The sequence below is a fragment of the Ambystoma mexicanum genome, chromosome 4p (assembly GCF_040938575.1).
Source record: "Ambystoma mexicanum isolate Mex_15411 chromosome 4p, UKY_AmexF1_1, whole genome shotgun sequence".
Taxonomy (NCBI): domain Eukaryota; kingdom Metazoa; phylum Chordata; class Amphibia; order Caudata; family Ambystomatidae; genus Ambystoma; species Ambystoma mexicanum.
Genome location: NC_090927.1, coordinates 162,975,293 through 163,001,472, shown reverse-complemented (window position 1 = coordinate 163,001,472; position 26,180 = coordinate 162,975,293).

The window sequence follows — 26,180 nt, the reverse complement described above, 5'->3', positions numbered from 1 at the left end:
CAGGCCCCCACCCATGTCCAACCCATGTCTCCCACCACCCCCAACCCCCATCCACCAGGGACACCCTCCACCAGGCCCCCACCCATGTCTCCCACCACCCCCAACCCCCCATCCACCAGGGACACCCTCCACCAGGCCCCCACCCATGTCTCCCACCACCCCCACCCCCAGCACTGTGGGGAACCTGCCAGCAGGCCCCCACCCATGTCCAACCCATGTCTCCCACCACCCCCAACCCCCCATCCACCAGGGGCACCCTCCACCAGGCCCCCACCCATGTCTCCCACCACCCCCACCCCCAGCACTGTGGGGAACCTGCCAGCAGGCCCCCACCCATGTCCAACCCATGTCTCCCACCACCCCCAACCCCCCATCCACCAGGGGCACCCTCCACCAGGCCCCCACCCATGTCTCCCACCACCCCCACCCCCAGCACTGTGGGGAACCTGCCAGCAGGCCCCCACCCATGTCCAACCCATGTCTCCCACCACCCCCAACCCCCATCCACCAGGGACACCCTCCACCAGGCCCCCACCCATGTCTCCCACCACCCCCAACCCCCCATCCACCAGGGGCACCCTCCACCAGGCCCCCACCCATGTCTCCCACCACCCCCACCCCCAGCACTGTGGGGAACCTGCCAGCAGGCCCCCACCCATGTCCAACCCATGTCTCCCACCACCCCCAACCCCCCATCCACCAGGGACACCCTCCACCAGGCCCCCACCCATGTCTCCCACCACCCCCACCCCCAGCACTGTGGGGAACCTGCCAGCAGGCCCCCACCCATGTCCAACCCATGTCTCCCACCACCCCCAACCCCCCATCCACCAGGGGCACCCTCCACCAGGCCCCCACCCATGTCTCCCACCACCCCCACCCCCAGCACTGTGGGGAACCTGCCAGCAGGCCCCCACCCATGTCCAACCCATGTCTCCCACCACCCCCAACCCCCCATCCACCAGGGACACCCTCCACCAGGCCCCCACCCATGTCTCCCACCACCCCCACCCCCAGCACTGTGGGGAACCTGCCAGCAGGCCCCCACCCATGTCCAACCCATGTCTCCCACCACCCCCAACCCCCCATCCACCAGGGACACCCTCCACCAGGCCCCCACCCATGTCTCCCACCACCCCCACCCCCAGCACTGTGGGGAACCTGCCAGCAGGCCCCCACCCATGTCCCCCTGGCCCCTGGTCCTGACGATACACAATAATGGCAGTAATGGCCAGCATACCCAGCACAAACACCCAGGCAAGGATTGCATGCACCCACATAGTGAATGCAATCACATGACACAACCCCAAAGGCAAGTATGCAAAAGAACACATGTCCGCCACACACACATACACAATGGGTGCAAGTGAATGTCAAAACCCATATCATGACATGTAAGAAACCAAAGAAAAAATGACACAAGTGTAAGATAATATAAAAATGTATTAAATAAAAAAATAAGTAAACTAATACAACTATCTGGCAAAGCAAATAAAAGGTCCATGTCCGGGAACAAAAATGAGAAACCAAAAAACAAAGGATAGAAAAATCAATAGATTTTGTCCAAAGCAAACACATGTAGCATGAAATCAAAGAAAAACCATTACGACATGGTGTAAACAATATGAAATTAAAAAAATGTATCTCCCAAAAAATAACAATATATACAGGAATGTTCAAGGGTCCATGAGCCCAACACCACTAATGAAACCTAATACTAACTAAGTTAAAAAATATGTACAAAAAAGTGGCCATTGTCCAAGCGGTCCAAAATAATAAAAAGAAATAAAGGAAACCTAGCACTAACTAACTTAAAAACTATATACAAAGGCAGCGGGCTAGTCCTGCGGCTCACTTGGTGATGCTGGCCAGGGCATCCTCGAACTCCATGTCAATGTCCTGGAGGCGGGACTCAGTCCTGGCCCCGAGGTCTCGCAGGGACAACCCCATGTGCTCACCAAATTCCCTGCGAGCCTCCTCGAGGCACTCAGCCCGCCTCAATGCCTGATGCATGGAGATCTCCGCCCTGGCCATGGCGAGCCGCTCCTCTTCCGCCCGCTGCCGCTCCGCACCTATCCGCTGGCCAAACTCCTCCCACACGGAACACACCGCCATGCCAGGGTTGCCCTGCCCTCCGGCCGATGCCTGCCCCTCTGATCTTGATGGCCCTGAGCCATGATGCCTCCCACGTCGAGCCCGCTGCTGCCTCCGACGCCACTGCCTCTGCCAGCACGACGGCATCCAGGCTGATGGTAACCACCGACGCCGTCGTGCACGTGCCCTGCCCGATGATGCCGGCACATCTTCCATCTGCTGGGGTCCACTTGCTGTGTCGTCCACCCCTGCTGGACCTCCGACTCCCAACTGCGGCAGGGATGGGATCCCCACCGAGCTGGCTGCATTGGTCGGGGCAGGTCCACAGGGGGCCATGGTGGCATCTGGGCCGGAAGACGGCAAGGAGAACGACCGGTGGATAGCCTGCACAGAGGAGGAGAGGGCCGTCAGATTGGCCAACACATGCAGGAACCCCCCGAACATGGCCGATCCCAATTGGGCCACGTCGGCACGGTGGACTTCGTGATGACGTGCGTGCTCCTCCCGGGAAGCACGCACGGCATCACGAATCACAGCCGTGCGCATCGCGACCCCAATCAGGACCTGCTCCACGCGGCCAGGGGTTCCCACGGCCGCAGGTGGAGGGGAGTCAGTTGACATGGACATCCCCTCTACCTGCGGACGGGCCTGGGACGGGGCATCCCTGCTGGTGCATGGTGGTGCACTCACAGGGTCAGGGACAGCGACATGCACAGGCACCTCCACGGTGACCTGTGCTGCCTCCTGCCCCTGGCCCTGGACTGCACCACTTGCACCAGCAGGGATGCTCCCACCAGGCCCCATGTGTGCACCAGTGTCAGCCTCCTCCTCCTCTGTGCAAACCACCAACCTGGATGGCTCCTCACCGTCTCCCGCCGTAGCAGGCCCCTGTGGGGGCTCACCCACCCCTTCCGCTGCAGCCGTGGGGGCATCCCCGCCGCCTTGCTCCACAGCGCCGTCTCCGCCCTCTTCTTCACTAGCCGCTGCGTAGAGGGAGACAAAGGACACAAGCATCAGGCTACTGTACAATGGTCCCCTAGACAGGAAGCAATAGCAGATGAGCACCCCTGTCAAAGTACACTTCCATCATGTCCCTCCACAACACATGGGTCAGTCCAGGCAAAACACACACAGTAACAGGCATGGTGCATGCCATGCACATTTCCATGCATGTCCAATTGACTCTTGAAACATTCAATGATATGTAACTCACATGCATCATGGCTCATGCATATCACATGCACACACTTCACCTCAGTCACATCCATCTGGCCCCAATCACACCGAACACAGGCAAAACAAGGGGAAGTTGGGTGCGTCACTGAATCTGTGCATTGTCACACACATGTGTCATGCATCCATGGCATGCACAAGTCACAGACATGCAGGTCAGGCACACAGACATGGCTACCATATATGTACCTGGCATCAGCACCCATCCTTCACCCCCATCCATGTCCAGGTACAGAGACTGGCATGCTCTCATGTCCCAAATCTGCATAGTGCTCCCCATGCCGCATTTCAACACATGCAACAACCATGTGGGTCACACATCACTGGTCGCACATGCATTACCATGATGTCCCAGCACACATACATGCATACATGGCCCATGGCACACATACAGGCAAGTATCATAGAACCAGCACACCGCAACATGCACTGTCTCACACAGTGATGCTTGGACACTTACCGCTCAACTCCAGACGGGTCTCCCTCTCAAGGATCTGGGCGTGGAGCGCTGGGCGTACGCGTTCCAGGACCCTCTTCTGGATGGAACTCATGTGGCCCCGGCCCCCCTCCACGAGGCGCCGGGCCTTCACAAGGGTCCTGGACCTCAAGTCCTCCCAGCGCTTCTTGATCTTCAAGACGTTGCGGGTTGCCACCCCCTCCGCGTTGATGGCAACCACACAGTCGGCCCAGATCCTCTCCCGTCCTTCCTTGCTGGCGCGGGACGATCCAAAGAGGGCATCATACTGCCCCAGGACATGCTCCACCAGGACACCAACTTCGGTGGCAGTGAAGCTGGTGCCCCTCTGCCCCTCTGGCCTGGGGTTGCCACTGGTGCCAGATGTAGAAGTGCCCGACATGGCAACCCCAGAGGCAGGTGTGGGTGGGCAACTGGGTCCTGGGGCTGGGCTGTGGAGCGATGTAATCCCAGTTGGGAGTCTTCAGTTCCAGCAGGGGTGGACACAGCAACTGGACCCCTGCAGATGGCTGATGTGCAGGCACCAAATGGCAGGGCACGGTGGCAGCAGGCAGGCAGGCAGGCAGGCAGCAGCAGATAGCACGTGGGAGGCTGCTCAGGGCACTGGGGGGGCAGTAACTCGGCCTTCGGGGCAGGAGCGTGGTGTTCCGTGTGTTTTCGGGTGGCCAGCTTGATACGGAGTGATTTGGCACGTGAAATTCCTGCACGTCAGCGTGAAATCCGAGGAAAGGCCCTTAGCGCGTAAGTGCGTCAGCACGCATACGCGATTCTATTGGACCAGAGTCCCTCATCGCGTAAGCGCGTCTGACGTGATCCGCACGGGCGTTCCCCACTCAGCACGTGAAGACGGAGCACACGCGGAAATACTGCACGTCAGAGTGTCATCGCGTGTAATTGGCCAAAAGTGCGCGTACACGCCATTGGCCTATGTACGTGTATTTCATCGCGTGTAATTGGCCAAAAGTGCGCGTACACGACATTGGCCTATGTACGTGTATTTCATCGCGTGTAATTGGGCAAATGTGCGCGTACACGCCATTGGCATAAGTACGTGTATTTCAGGGGTGCGCGGCCACTTACACAAGCAAGTACGTCAGCGCACCTGTATGCCTGCTGCGTGGGAATTTCCACACGCGATTGGAGTGGGAACTCGATTCCAGGGGTGCGAGGCTCACACGCTCGCCTACAACACGCGCAAGGCATTGATTTGCGCACTTTTCAATAAACAAGCCAGATGCCAGGATGAACATACCGTTCCTAGCAGCAGTGGCAGTGGGCTACCAAAGGAGGAGGAGGAGGAGAGTCAGGGCCAGAATATTCACACCCAGAACCAGCCTATTCGGGATGCCTGATGACCAGGTGTATGGGAGGTACAGGTTTCCAGCACACATCATACTGGACCTGGTCAGTGAGTGGGAGGATGACCTCACATCACCCACCCTGTGCTCCCAAGCACTCAGCCCCCTGCAGAAGGTCCTGAATGTACTGCACTTCTTGGCCACTGGATCCTTTCAGCGGACAAGTGCCATAGTGGGTGGTGTGTCACAGGCCACGCAGTCACGCTGCCTACACCAGGTCTTGAACATCATCACTGCACGGCCATCAGTCCGCAGGCACATATATCTCCCCAGGACTCATGCAGAAAGGCGGACGTGCATCCAGGAATTCTATGGTGTGGCTCAATTCCCCAAAGTGCTTGGTGCAATTGACTGCACACATGTGGCTCTACGTCCACCCAAGGCAACAGAGCACATCTATAGAAACCGCAAGCACTGGCATTCCATCAACGTGCAAGTTGTATGCAATGCCAAGGGAATAATCACATCAGTATATGCCAACTATCCAGGGTCCACCCACGACAGCTTCATCTACAGAATGTCTACCCTATGGCGGGACCTAGAGGCTGGACAGCATGGAGATACATGGCTGCTTGGTGAGCATGAATGCCACTGCACATGCATGCATGTCAGATACTGGGTCATGACACAACACCACTAATGATACCCATCACCACCTCCACAGGGGACAGTGCCTACCCTATCAGCCCCCACATGATGACCCCAATCCGGAACCCCACCACGCCACCCCAGGTAAGGTACAACACAGCCCACATTGCAACACGGGGCATAGTGGAGCGCACATTCGGAGTGCTCAAGTCACGCTTTCGCTCCCTTGACCGTTCTGGCGGGCAGCTGTTATATGCTCCCCGAATAGTGTGCAGGATCATAGTGGCAGCATGTGTCCTGCACAACGTTGCAACACGCCGGGGCCTGCCCGTGGACATGGTGGTGCCCCCACATCCACAACCACATGCACGCCCGCTGCGCATGGCAGGGGAAAGGGCACGGGGGGAGGCAGCCCGTACGCAACTGGTGGCCAACTTCTTCACCTAGGAATCACAGTGCTGGCTAGTGCACACTGCTCTGGCACATACCATCTAACAATCAATGATGACACTACCTGACAATGTCTGAAATTTACTTGACAATAAACTGTCAGATACACATCAGCCTGAGATTGTTAACATGGAAGTGTCAATATGTGTGCACCCCTAGCTACACATACACCAGCAATGCATCACAACGCAAAGACACAACTCCATCAATCTAATATGCATTGCCACAGGCGATTCACTACATGACAACATTGCCATGTCACCCATTCCCTTCACAGTCCCGCCACTGAGGACACCATGTCATGGTATGTGACAGCAAACAAACTGGCCATCACAACATGACTCCAGTGTCACAAATAGCAGTGCCCCAAATGGAACATAGCCGCACTTGAGCAGCTAACGGACCTGGAGCCACTACTACACACCTGTGTAAGAGTAATTTCAATCAAATTACACACCAACCCACCCTGAAGCCCACCCAAACAAGACACAATGCATGTAATCAATGGTAGTCTCATTACCTGATTCTGCTGGTATGTCCTCACCGTCCAGATGTACAGTGATGGCGCCATGCAAAAGTGTCAGTGCACATCTACCGACATGTAGTCTGACTCCAGAGAGTATGCCCTTGTGAAGATCTGTGTGAAATACCTGCAAAACATGAGCAACATATGTAAGTAGAGGCACATATCAAACCATCATGCATAGTTAGGTGCAACAACAATGAACACTATGAATGTCTACACAGTATTGACTATGGACTGGCCAACAGCTCATGGGAGTCCAATGTCACCGTGTAATTTGATGTCACTTGGGCACACCCTTTGCAAGCCCATGGAAACGGAAGCAGGAGGGGTGTGGATGTCTGCTACCCAAGCATCGAAACCAAACTCAGGACAAGCCTGCATGTGCCCAGCCACAATACAGTGTATGCCCAGGTACCCACACAAGGCAACACTCTTGCAAAATAAAAATAAAATAGAGAAAAAATGGCCATGAAAGGGCCGGCGGGGGGGGGGGCACCTATGAGGTCCGAGGACAGGATGCACGCCACAATCCACCTGTGTGGATCATGGGAAACGAAAACACCCCATAGGCTCGTGGCCCACACGGCTACTCTGTTGTGGGAGATGAGTCGCTATGGCTCTGGCCAGACCCTGCAGCTGACTCTGGAGGTGGGGGAGCTGCCTCAGAAGATGGTGTGACAATGGGAGGCAGCCCACGCAAAGCACGAGTTTGCTCCTCCATGGCTGCAAGCAGGCGGGTCTGGTAGTTCTGGTTCTGGGTTATAATCATGCGGAGGTCCCCATGCAGTAACTCCCGGGATGACCTGACCTCCGCACGAGTTGCCTGCATCTCGGCCGAGAGCGTCCGTGTCAGACGCTCCAGCTGCTCCTCTGTCCTTCTATGGGATGAAGCCTCAAGCTCTAACAGGGTCGACCTGAGGTGACGGAGTTCTTCCCTCAGGCCTTCCCTGTGGCGCTGGGACTCCATGGAAAGTGATTCCCGCAGAGTCGCCAGTGCCGCCCGCCTGTCCATGTTGGACGCCAACATATCCTCCCTGTGTGCCTGGCAGATGGACTCTGTAGCCTGCTCCAGTCGCTCCATCAGCCTTTCTGGGGGGACAATGGAAGTGGCCACCCTATCCATGGCCTGTGCAATCATCTCGGATGATGCTGCCTGTTGGGTGGCCATACCGTAGATGGATTGCTCCCAAACGGTATTGCCAGGTGGCATACGGCCACCACGTTGACGGGCACCACACCTGCCTGGGGCAAGGCGGACTGCGCCTTGCTGTGCCGGCAAGGCCTCAGACTGCAGGACTGCATTCCCTCTCTGATCTGCAGCCCCAGGAACAGGATCAGAGATTGGGTGGTGTGGCCCTGCATCCGTAACCACCGGAGGCTGATCTGCCGACACTGACATCCCCATTGAGGGCAATGGCCCGGCTGCAGGTGGGTCGGACAGAGGAGATTCTCTCCCAAGAACACTCACCTGCGACTGCACATAGGTGTCATCCTCCGAGTCTACACCTGAATACTGCTCGGGGGAGGAACCCCCAGAGACACCCCTCGACAGCACGACCTGCAGCACTTGTGGGTTTTCACCCACAAACACACCACGTCCCTCACTTGTGGTAGGTCGGCCCGGGTTGCCCTCCTGGGACGGCTCAACCACCACATCCCCAGCATCAACAAGTGCTTCGTCCCCTGCAAAGACATGAAAGAGAAAAATGGAAACAGGCATTAGCACCATGGCATGCAACAAGGGCTGATGAACAACAGAGGCAGTAGTTCTACGACACATGTCCCACATGACTGGGAGACCTCCTATGCATTCACCATCACTGGGTCTGTAGGGGAGGCTCAGGGCATACAATGTACAGATTGGAGAGCAACGCCTGCTCACCATGCTGCCTAGCACTGCCATCACACATTGGCCGGTGATTGCCATGTCAAAGGCACATGCCATCACACACATGGCATGTGACATAGCCACCAAGTGAAGAGGGAGAGGAGGGCGAGTTTTTTGGATTTCAACCACTCTGGTCCTGACATTGCATCGTCACTTCAATAAGTATACATGTTGTACATGGATCTGCTAGTCCAAATAGGCCACGATGCACAGTGCCTTGTCTACATCAACAAAATGCAGTAAACAATGTGATTCCACCTCCCCATCACCTGTAAAGGATTCATATTGCATTCGTGAAGCACCGGTCCAGAAATGTATGAAGGTACAGCGGAGCACTGAGGGGTGGTGGGGCAGAAGGGGATGCCAGTCAACAATCCTACTGGTGCTGGTGTCATTCATGTCACGCAAGTGCAGGGGTGGGTGGCACAATGAAGTGCAAGGGGAAGTGGCGGCTGGAAGTGCTGTACAAGGTAAGTAGGACTTGACGTCAAGGGCAGATGGTGTTAGGCGCAGACAAGTGCTGGGGGGGTGGCCTATAGGGGTACAGAGTCAATCATGCAGTGCTGTGGGCTCGGAGGGGACAGGGGAGGTACACACTGCATCTGGCTCGGCAAGGTCCTTGCAGATTTCTATGTGTCCTGCAGAGTTGTCACATGCCGCAGATATGTGCCCTTGGATTGGGGATCTCATCTTGGTGAAAAGGGTGAGGCGCTATTGCCTTTGGAGCATGTGGCAGGCCAGTTTGCCAGAGGATGGCCATGATGCAGGACATTCCCTCTCTGCCACCCGGCACCTGTGGTTTGGGTTCACAAGATCCGAGTCATGCCAGGACTCTGCATTGGCATGGGGCTTCAGACAGGTGGTCATGACCGTGGCAAAGACATCCAGTGTACCTGACATGGAGTGGAGCATGGAGTGGGCCCTGTCAGGATGGGAGTGAGCCTAAGGGGGAGCTGGATGGGGGGGAGATTTTGGCAGCATGAGCCTCGACTGACACACACTTCATGGGTCGGAATACCAAGAAGGTGTGTGACAGTGGTGAGGGTGGCTTTGCCTGTGGGGTGGTGAGGGTGAGCTGGGAGGAGAGGAGAATGTGATCACTCCAGGAGAGAGGAGTGCAGAGATGGACGGAGAGGGGAAAGTCAGATGAGATCAGAGCATCAAGAGTGTGCCCTGCAGAATGAGTAGGGACAGACGGGAGTCTAGAGGGTGAGAGGGAGTTGCTGAGGTCACAGAAAGGTCACGTGGGGGCGTCAACAAGCATGCAGGTGGATGCGTACAGCACCAAGGATGAGGATTTCTGTGTCTGGGGACATGAGTGAGGAGGAGAGGTGAGGACACTCAGAAAGGAAGTAGTACATTTGACCAGTTTTCCCAGACACAGTACGCACTGTTTGAGAATGTCAAGGTGTGGTGGAGAGAGACGTCACACAAGCCATTCCAGATTGGAGTAGGTCTAAGTAGGAGTGACAGTGGCAGGAATACCCTCAGGGAAGCCAAGGGCACACCCCCCCTGCACAGTAGTGGCGGGCCAAGGAGAGGGTCTCCTGAACATCAGGTAGGAGTGTGTGAAGGATGCAGACAGAGCTGGCCGTCAGACATGTTTCCATGAGACCAAGGATGTCAAGGTGCATAACCTCATGTAAGTGACAGATATCGGAGGAATGCCTGATGCAGCCGCAGTGAAAGGAGTGTAATTGTGGAGGAGGTTGACAGCCTTGTAGGACTTACGGGGAGTGCTAGAGATCAGGGGTGCAGCATGTGTAGGAGTTGGAGTGGGAGGCGGAGAAGGTTCATGGGAGGGTGCAGGGAGGCAGTGCAGGATTGATGAGGAGAGAGGAGGGGGGACAGCAGGAGAGGTAAGGAAGTTGATGAGATGTGGGTAGCATTTCTCAAGGAGATTGAGGTTGGCCTAAGGGCCTTGGACTGGGACGCTCCCATTACCATGCACATCAATAGTGGCCTCTGAGGATTGGAAGGAGGCCAGGAGTACACCCCAACGGGTCCCACCATTGATGGTGGAAGAGGAGCAAGGAGAGAGGACAGGGACCATGTGAAGGGTCTATGGGACAGGCAAAGGCATGTATGAGCAGATGTCAGTGAGAGTTAGCTTTGAGTAGGCTCAGATGCACTGGTCAGCAATAGGGTGGGTCGCATTGGAGGGCAGGGTGCCCTCATTTGACTTTTGGCAAGCAGGTGTCGTGAGTAGGGCACGATGGTCTGAACTGTAGAAGTCATGGAAGATAGACCATGAAGAGCAGCATGGAGTGTGAGGGAATGGGGCTCGAAACCAGACGGTACCAAAGCCCACAGGTAGGAGGTGGATGTCAAGGCAACATCCACAGTATGACAGCATGTTGGTTGGCATTTATATACAGAGGACGCATTAGCATGTGGTATCATTGCATGTCAGGCATGTGAAGATGAAACTTGAATGGCTGGGGGAAAGTATAGGAATGGTATGTAAGACATCAGATGAATAGACAGGGGAGTATGAGCAACAATGTAGTGACAAAATGACAATTCAAGGGCAACTTCCATGGTGTCGGGCCATATGTGCACTGTTGCCAGTAGGGATAGTGCTGTGGGCAGATGGTGTTGCACTGAACATACTGGATGGGGCACATGGGTGCCACTATCAACTCTGCCACACACCCCCTTGACAGGCACCCAACATGAATGCTTCACACACACACCATGCACATGGATAATACACACATGCATGTGCACTCACCGGATGATGCCTCGTAATCAGGGAGGTCTCCCACACCTTGGAGTTGTCCCTCGGTGACGTAGGATCCAGCTACGGACTCGTGTGGTGTGAGTTCTATTTCCTGTGCTGGGGACCCACCTCCAGTCACCAAGGTTGCGGCATGACTTGAGGCCAGCTTATCCTTTGCCCTGCGCTTAAGGTCATTCCAGCGCTTCTGGCAATCACTAGCTGTGCGCCTCACTACTCCAAGGGCACTTATTCTGTCAGCAATGGTCTGCCAGTGTGCCTGGCGTCTGGCATGTGTGGTCTTGGACCCTGCAACGATGACCATTTCCCTATCATGATCTGACACATACTGAACAAGTGCATTCAGTTCGGCGTCTGTGAAGCTTGGCTTCCTTGATGGACCGGACTGTGCAGCCGTGCCTGGTGCATCAGCCTGTGCCGGACGTGCACTCTTCCTCTTGCGCTTGGAAGGGGGTGGGGATCCAGAGTGTCCTACGCCGCTGTGGACACTAGGGGCAGGAGCCGTGGTGGACTCAGTACTGGGTGTGTGGGATTGCCCACTCAGCATGGGAGTAGGTGCAGGCATTGGGGGTAGTGGGATGGGGTCAGGCCTGATCTGAGGTGCATGAACTAGGACCGACACAGTCTTGGCAGGGTGTATGAGAGGTGGGGTGGATGGAGCCACACCCTGGCTACGGGGGCCAGCAGATGACCTATCTGGCATAGATGCGCGTGCCCTGATGACACCAATGTGCACCGGTGCACGTGCAGTGGACCTGCTGACCTGGATGTCAGCGATGGGATCACCCTCGGACAGGTCTGGTGCCACAATGGCCTGGTCCGACAAGGGCTGATCAGGGTTGGTATCAGCCACATGACTCTCAACTGGGGGGGGGGGGGCATGGGTGTCCCTGACTGGTCCTCCAGACTGGGGGGGACAGGGGCACCCTGCAAGTCACAACCACGTCCCCTAGTGGATCCTCCACGGCCACCACGTGTGGCTCGGCCACCTTTGCCACCCTTACGGCTTGCACGCCTCCCAACCATGGCACTGATGGTATTGTGCGTATGGGAGTCGGTGTGCACAATTGTCCTGGGCAATTGGGTGTCAAAGGGGTTGGGTACCAGATGGTATTCGTACCCTAGTGCAGTGGCAAGGCTATATGACACCCCTGGGGAAAGATGACGGGTCACGCAACGCACAGGCACCCCAAAAAAGTTAAGGAACGTGCACAATACCCCTCCTAGACCACGTGTGCTGATGGAAAACCCGGCACTACGCTGTGGCATCCAGTAACACAATGAACGTATGCGTGTCACACGCAGCCTAGAATGACCTCTGAAGGGGTAGGCTACACACGGGGCAAGCACAGAAGTTAGATACGTGCGTGACTCACCGTCTGCCAGGTAAAAGAGCGTGAAAAATGAGCGCGTTTGGTTGGCAACACCCCCGCCAAAAGAAGATGTGTACGCTGTCTGAGGAGACAGGACAACAGTAGAAGGGGACACTGTTTGAGGGAACAGGCCCAGGTAAACCAGTACTAGAGGAAAAAGAGAAAAAGCTGTCAGAGGTAACAGGGAGTACGAACTGGAAACGCCGTGAAGTAAATCGCGTGTGAAACGACAAGAAGTACAGAATTCACCCACTCGCTCTCCACGAAAAGCACGTACAAGGAAATGGTGTTCAACACTACCTTTTATACAGGCCCACACGTACAGCGTCACTTACGGCGTGTACGTGCTTGGCCCATGTTCACCAATCACACGCTTTGTCACTTCTGCGTGTGGATCCTTTTTCACCAATCACACGCTTTGACACTCCTGCGTGTAGCTCACTTTTCACCAATCACACGCTTTGTCACTCCTGCGTGTGGATCCTTTTTCACCAATCACACGCTTTGACACTCCTGCGTGTAGCTCACTTTTCACCAATCACACGCTTTGTCACTCCTGCGTGTAGATCCTTTTTCACCAATCACACGCTTTGACACTGCACGTGCAGGTAACTATTGACGCACATATGCTGGTGACGGCTTTTCGCGCGATTCGCTGAGTGTGGGGTTTTCACGTGCAAAATCACTCCCTATCAGGCTGTCCACGCGTTCAAACACGAAAGACCACGCTCCTGGCCAGGAGGCCAAATTAAAGTCCCCCAGAGCCCTGAGCACGCTCCCACCTGCCATCTGCTGCTGCCTGACTGCCTGCTGGCCACGTGCCCCACAGTGCTGGTGGGTGGGGGTGGTGGGAGACATGGGTGGGGGCCTGGTGGAGGGTGCCCCTGGTGGATGGGGGGTGGGGGTGGTGGGAGACATGGGTGGGGGCCTGATGGCAGGTGCCCCTGCACTGCTGGGGGGTGGGGGTGGTGGGAGACATGGGTGGGGGCCTGGTGGAGGGTGCCCCTGGTGGATGGGGGTGCAGGGGGACATGATCAGGTGTGCAGGGTAGTCCACTGTTTTGTGGGCTGCCTGCAGGGGCCGTGGAGGGTGTACAGGGTACACCTGTGAGGGCCCACCCAGCCTATTCGCGTGTGATAATTCCCGCGTACCCCTGTGATACACGTTCCCTGGCCTATCGCGTGTTCTACTTCACGCGTCCCCCTGTAATACACGTTCCCTGGCCAATCGCGTGTTGAACTTCCCGCTACCCCTGTAATACACGCACCCTGGCTGTTCGCGTGTGATAATTCCCGCGTACCCCTGTCATACACGTTCCCTGGCCTATCGCGTGTTCTACTTCACGCGTACCCCTGTAATACACGTACCCTGGCCAATCGCGTGTTGGACTTCCCGCTACCCCTGTAATACACGCACCCTGGCTGTTCGCGTGTGATAATTCCCGCGTACCCCTGTAATACACGTTCCCTGGCCTATCGCATGTTCTACTTCACGCGTACCCCTGTAATACACGTACCCTGGCCAATCGCGTGTTGGACTTCCCGCTACCCCTGTAATACACGCACCCTGGCTGTTCGCGTGTGATGATTCCCGCGTACCCCAGTAATACACGTTCCCTGGCCTATCGCGTGTTCTACTTCACGCATACCCCTGTAATACACGTACCCTGGCTGTTCGCGTGTGGTGATTCCCGCGTACCCCTGTAATACACGTTCCCTGGCCTATCGCGTGTTCTACTTCACGCGTACCCCTGTAATACACGCACCCTGGCTGTTCGCATGTGGTGATTCCCGCGTACCCCTGTAATTCACGTTCCCTGCCTAGTCGCGTGTAGTACTTCCCGCGTACTCATGATTTGAAGATTGCCCGCTTTGCTTTCCTTGTTTGCCTGCCCTGTGAAGTGGTCCAGGGTTAGCGCAGCCCTTAGCGATGATTTAGCGATTTTGATGGCTTTTCCTTGCGCGAGGGCGTTCTTGGGGGCGTTACTGGCGCTGCTGCAGGCTCGCTGCGATTCTCTGCGCCACGGCTGGTTAGGGAGCTTGAAATCCATGAATACGCTGTGCGCGGAAATCTGTTTTAGCGCACGTGCCTGGCGCAGACTATCGCAGGCGCACGCTGTGCGCCAGCCGCGTGCGCTACTTGTGCGCTGGATTCTATGAATTAGCCTGCTACCTAGATTCTACCCTTTCACTAAAGAAACAAATAAATTCTACCATCTCAGCTACCTCACACACCAATAAATTGATCAATGCCTTTAGGCCTTTTCTCTCCACCTCTAGCTGCCTCACCCTTTCTAGAGCGCTGATATTGTCTAAATTAGACTATTGTAACACACTCTACTTAGGCACTTCCACTAAAAACTTGAATAGACTCCAGATCCTGCAAAATAATGCACTTAGATGTGCCCTCAACCTCCGGCGCAAGGTGCACATATCTACGACTAGAAAAGAAGTCCACTGGCTCCCGATCCGGGACAGAATTAAACTAAGAACACTGGTCATCACCCACAAGTGCCTATCTCACACTGCCCCACGGTATCTTTCTGACAAATTCTCTAGACACTGCCCCACTAGACCCACCCGAACACCTTACCTACACCAACTAAAGATCCCGAATTTCAACCTAAAAACAGCAGGGGGTTCCAGTTTTACAGTGCTTGCAGCACAATGTTGGAACACCCTCCCCACTACAATTAGATCGGAAGTCGCATTCTGGCCATTCAGAGCTATGGTACAATCTTGGCTATTAGCCTAAACACCCAGATTAACACCATCATGAACTGCTAGCCTCCGCTCTACACCTGTAGCAATGCTTACTCTACCTACAGCATACTCAGGACCAACCTGTAACCTGGTCCGCATTAGCCACTGTAACTATTATTCCACATCCCATATTCTTTGTACATACCTCTCTTTTCTTGGTATATTCTACTCTTGTATGTAAGCACTCAGAGCTTGGACTAATGTACGCTCTGTCTGTTGTTATACGATGTTTGTGCAACGATATGCAACCTTGCTGTACACATGACTATGCGCCCAGTTACCTGAGGGTTCGGATGCGCTTTATAAATAAACAAACTAAACTAAACTAAACTAAGCTCTAGTGGGAGGAGCCAGGGGAAGTTGCATGTGCCATCCTGTTAACACCTCATGGGGCGTTAAATGGTGGTTGGACCCGGGCTTATAGCGCAATGCAAAGAGTGCAAGGGGTAAGCAATGGAGCCAGATTTTCTATGTGCTCTGTTTGTTTTTTGCAATCATTTCCTTCAAAAGACCATTTAGGCATTCACACACTCCATTTGCTTGCGGGTGATAAGCACAGGAGAATTTATGTTGAATGCCCAGCAATGTGGTAATGTGCTTGAACATCTCATTTGCGAAGTGACGACCATTGGCAGACCGCAGGACCTCACACACACCCCATTATGGTAATAATTCCCGGACCAAGAACGTTGCTGCCCTGAGGGCATCAGGATGGGAACCTGCTTCAATCCACTGAGAGAATGGGCACACAACTGCTATCATGTAGCGGTATCCTTGGCAAACTTGGATCATGTCGACATAGTTGACGTGGAGATGCTGGAATGGGCCTGCAGGAGCTAGGAATGACTCCTCTCACAACTCTCAATGTATGTTCAGCAGTAAACTGCTTGCACGGCAAGCAGTTGCTTAAAAATTCATCCACGTGTTCTGCCAAATTAGGAAAGAACCATGTTTCTCCAGTATGCGCAGCAATGACTTCCTTTCCTGTGTGCTTTGAATAGACTAACTGTGTCAGTGCAGTGTGCAATAATGCTAGTGGCATAACCACTTTCCCTGTGCTGTTCTGCTGCCATAGGGCATCTGTCGGGGATACTGTAAATCCCCTCTTAGTCCAATAGTCTTTCTCCTACCTGGATGCAGCTCCCTGCAACTCCATTATTTTTGTTTCTCGTAATACATTGTACCCTTCCCTAAGTACGATTGTCCTTTCATAGTCTCGGGCATGTGATGATGTCTCCATTTATAGGGGCTCTCCAAAATATGCAGCACATTTTGCTTCTGAGTCTGCTGCTTTGTTTCCCCTTAAGATAGGATCTTCCCCTCGTATATGTGCCTGGCACTTCACTGTGGCTGTCTGCTGCGGGGTATGGTATAACTTCAATTAATCTGTCCAATAGAAGTGCGTTCTGTATTGGTTACCAGTGTGCAATCCTAAAACCCCTATTCATCCATCGTGACAGTCCTAAGTGTACTGTTGACATCACATACGCAGAGTCTGAGTACACTGTCACCCCCTTTCTTCTGCTGTGTTCCAATGCTAGTATTAGAGCCACAAATTTTGCTACTTGTGCTGAATAATGTGATAGCAATCACGCACTGACCACTACCTCACTTGTTCCACCTTCCCTCAACCTTGCCACTGCAGTTCCTGTATGTCTGGCCCCATCTGTCTGGTCAATTGTCGAAGAACCGTCAATGTAAAGCACACCCCCCCCCCTCATGTACTTTGCAGGTATCACTGAATTCCTGTATGTTTTCTGCGCAGTCATGTGCGTTGTCACCTTCCTGTAAGATGTCTATGATAAAGATCGCTGGGTTAACAACTCTGCACCTCACCACCTTGAGTGATGTGTTTGATAGTAAGTCCTCATACCCTGATGCTCTGTGTGTTGTCAGTGTGCTTTTTGGTTTCTCCAGTAATGCAAAGAGCGCATGCTCCATGTAAAGAGTGGTACTGCACCCTGTGTTAGTACCTGCTGATTTGTCCACTGTGAATGCGGCAGCAGCCAAAGCTTGTTTGCAAGGGCAATGTCCTCTCATTACTTGGTCAAGCTTCCCACTGTAGTAAGCTAAGGGCTTGTGCCCCAAACTTGTCTTCAGCATCAGTACTGCTTTCATTATCACCCCATAAGTGTGTGAGAACAGAAATAATTCCTTTTTATAATCTTTTTCCTTCTCTTGGATCCCTTACACTGGAGCTGTGCATATTACTTCTTTCAGCTTATCAAATGCCTCAGTCAACTCTGTTGTCCAGTTTATTGTCTTGAGTCCCTTTGTGCTTCCTTCAGAGCACCCAGTAAAGGCGTTGTGTACGTGCTGTAATCAAAACCCATGCCCTGAATAATTGCACAACCCCAAAAATTGCTGCATCTCTCTCACTGTTGTGGGTTTTGCTGTTTTGCGTATTGTCTCCGCTCTTTCTGGCCTCATCTGTCGGCCATTTTGGAAGATCGTCTGACCAATGTATAGCAGCACTTCCTTCTGGCAGTACAGTAGAGCTGTACTGTCCACCTTGTATCCCATGTCAGCTAACACTGTCTGAATGTGTACTGAGTCATTTCTGCACTGGTTCTCTGTCGTGCTGCCGATCAAAATGTCATCTACGTACTATAGAACCATGCTCTCCATCTGTACATTGCCTAGGTCCATCTGGAGGACCCTATTGAATACAGAGGAAGACTCCCAGTACCCTTGAAGAAGTCCTGTATGTTTCCGCTTCTGATTTCTATACATAAAGGAAGTCAAGTCTTGTGAGTCTTGGTGTAGTGGTACAGAGAAGAAGGTATTCTTCAAGTCTATAACCGTGAAACAGGCAGCTTGCGCTGGAATGCTGCACACAATTGTCACTGGATTTGGAACCAAAGGATACGCTGCTTCTGCAATGTCATTAAGGTGGATGAAATGCCACAACCTCTCTTTTGCTTTCTTAACTGGGTACACAGCAGTGTTGCATAGGGACTCTGATGGTACTAGAATGCTTCGCTCTATTAGTGCTGCAATCATCTCATAAATGCCCTTGTCTGCCTCCTTTGATAGAGGGCACTGTTTCACTCTAGGTAAAATTGCTCCTGGTTTCATCTTTATATTCACTCCCCCCCCACTCCTTTCAGAAGCCCTACATCATAGGGACTTGTGATCCATAGGACGCTGGACACCTTAACCAAATCATCCTCGCAGAAAGGTGGTGGTGCTTCTAGAGCCATTGCCATCCTCTGTGGTTCCTCTCTGTAGTGTTTTCTCAACCAATAAGTCACACTTACTTCGAACACCATTTCATGCTCTGATCGTTCGTCTTTGAATGGTTCCTTGTCTGTCACTGTTGTTAGCCTGTACACTTCTGCTACCGCAAACCACTACTCATCATGATCGTTCTGTGTCGTCCATCCCATGCACTGCTATCCACTCATCCCTCACAATCACTACCTCGATATCTATTGGTATTATGGTCCCTTCTGCCTCATCCAATGGTATCTCTGGTCTGAACAAATACTCATTTGGGACTCGCCACATCTTCCCTTGAATCCCTGGTAGCCATGCAATTGCAATCTCACTCCTGTACTGGGAGAGCTCCTCATCTACTGGCACCCCCTCTGTACCTTTAGCTCCTCATCTACTGGCACCCCCTCTGTACCTTTCATCCACAATATGCTTGAATGATCTCTCTTACGGTGAGATTGTCAATTCCTGGTGTACAGCACACTATCCCCTTGTCCATGAATGAAATTGCATGTTTTGTCTGCTCATAATGTCTTGTCCCAAAATATTTACAGGTGTCTGTCGAGAGTAAAGTAAAGGCAAAGATAAACCATGTTCCCCTATGGAAAGGGAGATGTTGTCCTTTAAAGGAGCCACTTCCCGAACCCCAGAGAATCCCTGAGTATTCATGGCATCACCTGACAACCTAAGTGTTCCCTCTTGAATGCAGGACCTAGTCGCCCCTGTGTCTACTAGAAAGGTAAAAGTTGTGTCACCCAACGCCACTCCTATGCGAGGTTCCTCCGTAGGGTTGGGTGTGATCGACAGGATGGAACACATCAAGTCCATCTGTGGGCTGTCCTATTGAGGGTATAAAGACATCCCATTCACAAAAATGGATTGTTCCCCATCATGGTGACCCCTCCCAGATTTCTAACCGGGGTCATTGGCATGGATTCTATGCGCACCACTCTGCTGTCATTTGGCTGTATGGTGCTCTGTATCTGTGGCACCTGTTGCATGCTGCCTCGAATCTGTGGTGCTTGCAAATACTGTTGTACAGGTGCTTCCATCTGTGGCATCTGTTTCATGGGCTGGTGTGCCTGTGGGTGTGCACTCTGTATCTGTCCATTCTGTTGCTGTGGTTGGTCCTATGTGTAATAGTCGTCTTGGTCCCCCTGATATGCTTGCTTGTACTGCACTCCCCAATTCTGCTGCATACCCGTTTCTGCATGCTCTCATAATGTGTCCTATCTGGCTGCACGACCAGCACTGTGGTGGCTCTCTCCCTTGCCCCTGGAAACCCCACTCATAATCCCCCGGGCCCTGCTGCACCCGTAGCCTGTATCCTCGAAACCCTCCTGGGAAACCCTGCTTGGTTGTGAAGTATCTATGGCTCATACCCGTGTCCTCTCGACGGCTCCCCTCTTCCTCAGAACCCTTGCTGCTTGTTCCCCTACTCCATGAATCCTCCCCTCCTGGACATCGATGTGTACTGCTGCTGCTGTGTTCCTTCTGCTCTCGCGCTTGTCAGTACCGCCCCTTCCATGGCAAGCGTGGACAGTTTCTCCTGCACTAGATTAGCTTCCTCTAGCTTCCTTTCCTCCACTTCCTGCTTTATTTTCTCTCGTAAATGTCCTACCCTATGTGGTTGTGCTGTCTGGCTCTGCTCGTCCACCCCCTCCAACTCTGTCATTTCCCCTGTCCATCATGTCTTTATGTCCCTAAGTGTGTGCTCATCCTCCTCCTTGCATCCATGCTCTCTCACTAGTCTCGCCACCTGCAATGTTCTTTATTCCCTCTCTATAAACCTGTGTTTTTCCTTCTCCTCTGCCTCCCTCTCTCTCTCGATCTCTTCGTGTTCTCTCCTCCTCCTTTCCCGCTGCTCCAGCTCCTCTCTCTTCCTTTCTCTGCGCTCCCTCGCTAACCTCTCTTCTCTCTCCCTCTGCCCCTGCTCTTTCTCTTCCACTTTTCTCCATTCCATGCTTTCTCTCTCTAGACTCTGTTCTCTTTCCTTCTCCTTCCTGCCCATTTCCTCCATTATCTCTGCCCAATCTGTTGCTTCAGTGCTTTCCTTAAGCCCTTCTATTGCTTTGGTGGCTCCCTCTCTCTGACCATTCATCTTCCCTTCCAGCTTTAGGTGTCTATTCATTACCCAGGACTACCCTATCCCCATTAGGGAAAAAGTGAAAACACTCAGTGTTCAGACTGACTGTGCCCTAAGTGCAGAGGCACATGTAAACTTAGTCTCCAAGAGCTGTGCCTACCATCTTAAGCTTCTTAGGAATATCCACCCGTATCTTAATGAGGAAAACTCAGCCACACTAGCTAGAATGACTATTCTGTCACAAATCAATTATTGTAATGCACTTCCTATTGGGGTTGATAAGAAAAGCCTGTAGCGCTTACAGACTATCCAAAATGACACAATAAGAATTGTCAAGAATTGTCAAGAAAATCCCAAGAAGAAGTCATCTCTGGCTCTCAGCGGGAGATCCATTGCTTACCCGTTATGGCTAGATGTCAATTTAAAGCTGCAACTCTACTCCACCAATGCCTGTATTGGAAGGCGCACAGCTACCAGAAATCAGTTATCTCTTGGTATGCACCTTTACCTTCAGTGAGATCTACTAATACCAACCTTGTCTCACATCCTTGTAAGAAATCAAAAGAGCTTGGTAGATCATTTGCCAATTGTGCTTCCAAGATCTGGAATGATCTCCCTCCAGCCTTGAGAGCGGTCCCTACCCTACTGTCTTTTAAGAAGTCCTTGAAAACTTCTCGTTGTATAAGATGCTATTGATCAGGATTATCTACGTGTCCCATCCTTTCTTGTTGTCCTGTGTGTCTTTGTGCACCCTGATGCCTGCGAGTTTTCAGCACGTTATAAATAAAAATACAAATACAAATACAGAAGATTCTGTCCCCCATCCACTTGTTCATGGCTATGCCCTGTAGCCTCTCCTGTGTGCCCTTTTGAGCCTCGCCACTTGCTCCTCTCCCAGTGGTCGGCTACCCTGTACTTTCTGTCCCTCTTCCCTAGTAGATGGTGGTGGTTTATATGTCGGGTTTGAGTACCCCTCTGCTGCTCTTAGCTCTCGTAATGGGTACATCCCCTGCTCATCGTCCGTGTCTTTGGAGTTCTCACTTGCAGGAGCGAGTGGGGGAGTAGAGGTTGGAGGTGCCCCTGCACCTCCTGCTGGCTCAGCATCCACTGATGTCTTGCTGCATCCTCATCGCCCTCCTGAAACATTCTCCACAACTCGAATATTGCTGTTGTGGCTTACTAGCTTCTTCCCCTTATAGGTACCCTGTATGTGTGTCAACAGTGATTGCCGTGCATTCTTGGAGAAACCTCTGCATGGTGGCCATGGTTTACTGAATTTACCTTCATTGCCTTTGGGCCATCCTGCACTATATTAGCAAATCTTGTCTTTATAAGATGGGAGGGTCTCGCACAGGTGCTGTAGGGGCGTGTCACTCCTGCACTTTCATTGATACATTGCTTTTGTTTTTACCTGACCTCAAATTGAGATTTTTAATAGTCTGCTGTTAAGGGGGAAATACAAAGTAATCACAATGCCATTTACAAGACAAGGTAGCGCTAAGAAGTCAAATACCGTGCACAGAATGTAATAACCTGTTTCCCCAAAATACACACAACCCCGACTCAAACCCCACAGCTGCCTTCCTGCTTCCTAGCAGAGTATACCACTTTTCCCTCGTGTTTGATCTGTACCTGCTGCATCGCCTCGCAAGTAATGCACCTCCTCAAGGCTTAACCAGATGAAGCACCTTCCGCAATCTAGGCCAGCACCCTTACTAACCCTTACGGGAATACCATCATCTATGACCCGATCTAAAATGCCCAACCCACAATAAATCCACTATTTACATCACTTCTGTCATACATTCCTTCGAGTCAATAGTCTAGGTTGTTCACCAGAACCATTTGCCTATAAACCTGAATGTGTTCTAACCACAGATAATGCCATTTACCTCTGCTCCTGTCCCTGCTAAATTTGACGATGCTTGGCAATACCTTGACAATACTCGCCAATGCTCAACAATACTAAACAATACTCCACAATAATCGATTACCTATAGAGGTACCCTATATAGGTTATTTTATTGGTCCTTGCATGTCAGGTGGCTGGCCTGTCCCGTCCCCAAGAAACCATCTATTACATTGCTGCAGAGTAATGGGCTTACCATTGGCTTGTACCCTTTGCCATCTACCCCTGGCCTTCTAAGCTGTGATCAGTTAGGGCTAATCTAACCAGGTCTGGGACTCAATTCGGTTCTTGCACCTCTCTGTCTGCATTGTAACTTGTGTGTATCACTTTTGCCTACGAGAATGCGTTCCTTAGGTTGCAACACGTGTTACCGTTTGTGTCCGACTTGCTGGGATCAACTCTGCTTGTTTGGTTGTACCACGTGCTTAGAGACCACAAAATTGAGCTCTTCAGCTTGCATTTATGAGGATTTAATCTGTTTCTCTGCAGCTGGTCTCCTTGTCGTCTGACTATTGGAATGTGTCTGCGTATCTCTGACCTTGGCAGTGAGCCTGCTTCGTGCTCGTTGCAGCCTGAATCAGCTCTCCTCGTCTCAGGCTCCATGGGTTTCGGCCTTCTGTAATTTTCCTTAGATGTATAATATAAATTCTACATGTTCATGTTATTCTACGTACTCTATACGTTAGTCACACATGGTCCTATCAGGTTCCATGTATATCCCTATAGTCCCATAGGGTTCTTCGCGTTAAGCATCTGCAAGCTTGTTCAGGATCTCTTGTGCCTTGCAGTTCTGCGTTATTGCATTTGGCTAATGAGAACATAATAAAAGCATTGACAGTATGTATATACTAATAATAATAATAATTTAGCATTTATATAGCGCTACAAACCCTCAGGTATCTGAGCGCTGCTTATTATTACCCACAGCTTGTGGTGCTCATTTATCGACCTCGGAAGGATGAAAGGCTGAGTTTGGCCCCGCCGGGATTCGAACCTGCATCAGCACGCTCTGCACAAATGTCAAAGCGAGCGCTCTACTCGCTGTGCTATTGCTATGTATCTGTCCTCTAGCTATAGAACTGTGTAAGTATATTCTTTGTGTATGCAAATGTTTGTTTGTGTAATGCGGTGCAGGGCTACAAATATGCTTCATGTCTAACGCTGCTACGTGGTGGTGTCACTAATGACATCAGCATAGTGGCTTCTTGGTGCTTATTTGAGACTGTCCATATAGGTGTTTTCCGTCCACGAACTCTGTTTCTTCTCCTTCACCTGTGAAGACGTGTATTGGATTTTGCTCTGTAAGGCTGCCTGAGATGATACCTTTCTGTGTACTTGTCAATCATTGGTGCACTCAGGATTCATCCCAAATAGGATGGGTGGCTGCAATCGTTTCTGGCTCTTTGTCTTGTCATGATTCTAGGGGTGAGGAGGGGCATTCTTGGGACCCTCTCTTCAGCATCTTGACAAATATGCCCATATATCGCCACAGGTTTCTAAAATGTTCCAGTCATTTCCAACAGGACCCAACAAATGAAACTTGGTCAGTTTCTCTCGACAAAAAAAACTCTACATGTGGGATTCTCACTATCTTCTCTCCTGTTTAAAGATCTGTTCCAGGCTTCTATATGACATTTTTATCAAATATAATATAGGATATCAGGCATATACGGACGACACACAAACCTATGTAAAAGAACATGATTTAGACTTAAATGATGATAATCTGGCTGCATGCCTGAATGAGGTAGAATCATGGATGTTGCACAGTGAGCTTCAATTAAATCCAGAGACGATGCAGATTAGACTGTTCTGCCCTAAATCTAAAACATAAGCACTAGACAATTTAGATCTGACTGCCAAGCTTTTTGATACCCACAGAAAACTTCTGGTAAAAGTAAAACATGTTGGCATCAGGTTCTGAGGCTTGAGCCTCAAATGAATCAGTTTGTAAAATCATATTTCCATAAATTGAGGCTTCTACGCAGAACACTTCCTAACATTAATAAATTGTAATTTTCCAGTCGTAGGGGGATCTTTGATATACCCAAAGATTCACTACTACAGTTCCTTATATTTAGGTATTCCAGAAGTACAAATAGTTTAAAATGCAGCAACTCATCTTATTTTCTCAACTTTCTAGACAGGATTCCATCACTACTTACCTCACACCTCTTCACTGTCTTCCTGTGCAGCAACTTATTGATCTTAAGGTGTTGTGCCTAACATGTAAATGCCTTCACAACGTAGAACCGGTTTATCTACAAGATAATGTCCTTTGTTCCAGTCCTAAGGGATCCTTATGCTCAAAAGATAAAAATCTACTAATGGTGCCTACATCCAGATTTACATACTGGAGATTTGCTGTGGCGGCCCCTATATATCTTGGAATTCCTTACTACAATGTATCCGTAAGCTAGCCAAAATTCTTCGATTTCGGAAAGAACTGAAAACTCAGCTTTTCTGTTAACCTATTTGGCGAACAGGATAATGAAGATCAGAACACTGCTCCTTAATGCAGTTAATTCCAGCTGTGGGCGCTTTAATGATGACTGATCACAATCACAGTAACTTCTGCTTAGATTCAAGGGCTCAAGCCCAGGTACATTGACACAGTGATGAGGCAATAGAGGAGATACACTTATGATACTCGTGGAACAGAAGATACTTCAACCTACATCCCGCTGGTGTTCTCAGGGAGCCTCGGCCATGCCTATCCTTCCTCCAGTCAAAAGTGGCATCAGCTGTAGACGGGGTAGCCATGATATTGCAGGTCTGGCATATTCTAAAGGTGTTAAATCCTTCAGATCATCTGTTAAGAAGCGAGGAGAAGGTCCTACATTTTTAGGGTTTATTAATGCTACTCGTTATTTGCCTGTGAACTGCAACTATCTTCCTCCTGCGCTTTATTTGCTTTTGACGGCAGCTTATCATTAGGACCTGTGCCTTGTAGGAAGGAAATCTTCAGAATTCTGTCACCTAATTACTCATCATCAATGAGGAACTGTGGCCAGACAATAACTCAGTGGGCATGTTATGATTTTTCTTGAGCCTGTAGTGTAGAGAGTGGGCATGTCTCTTATAATATCTCAACCAGATTCTTTCAGCTGGGGGATAGATGCAGAGGAAAATACAAGATAATGCAGTATTACATTGAATACAAGGGGCTGTCTCAGCAGAGGTATGCAATCAATATTTAATATCTCTTAAAATCCATTACATTTGTCATGCACAGTGGTAGAACATGTTCTTCAGTGAAAAGTCCAAGTGTGTGTTTAAGCTTTCAGGAATATCTAAAGAAATAGAGCTAGGGCTACCTATGGGTTCGCTTTGGGCTCTATGAATCACTAGGACCCAGTCAAGTCCAAAGAGTTCCTGAAGAATGTCAGGCCCCCAGACCTGGCCAGGATGATAGCATGGCTGAGTTTCAAGATACTAGCCAGGACTACGTTTATGGGCAGAATGGAAAATGGACCTGATGC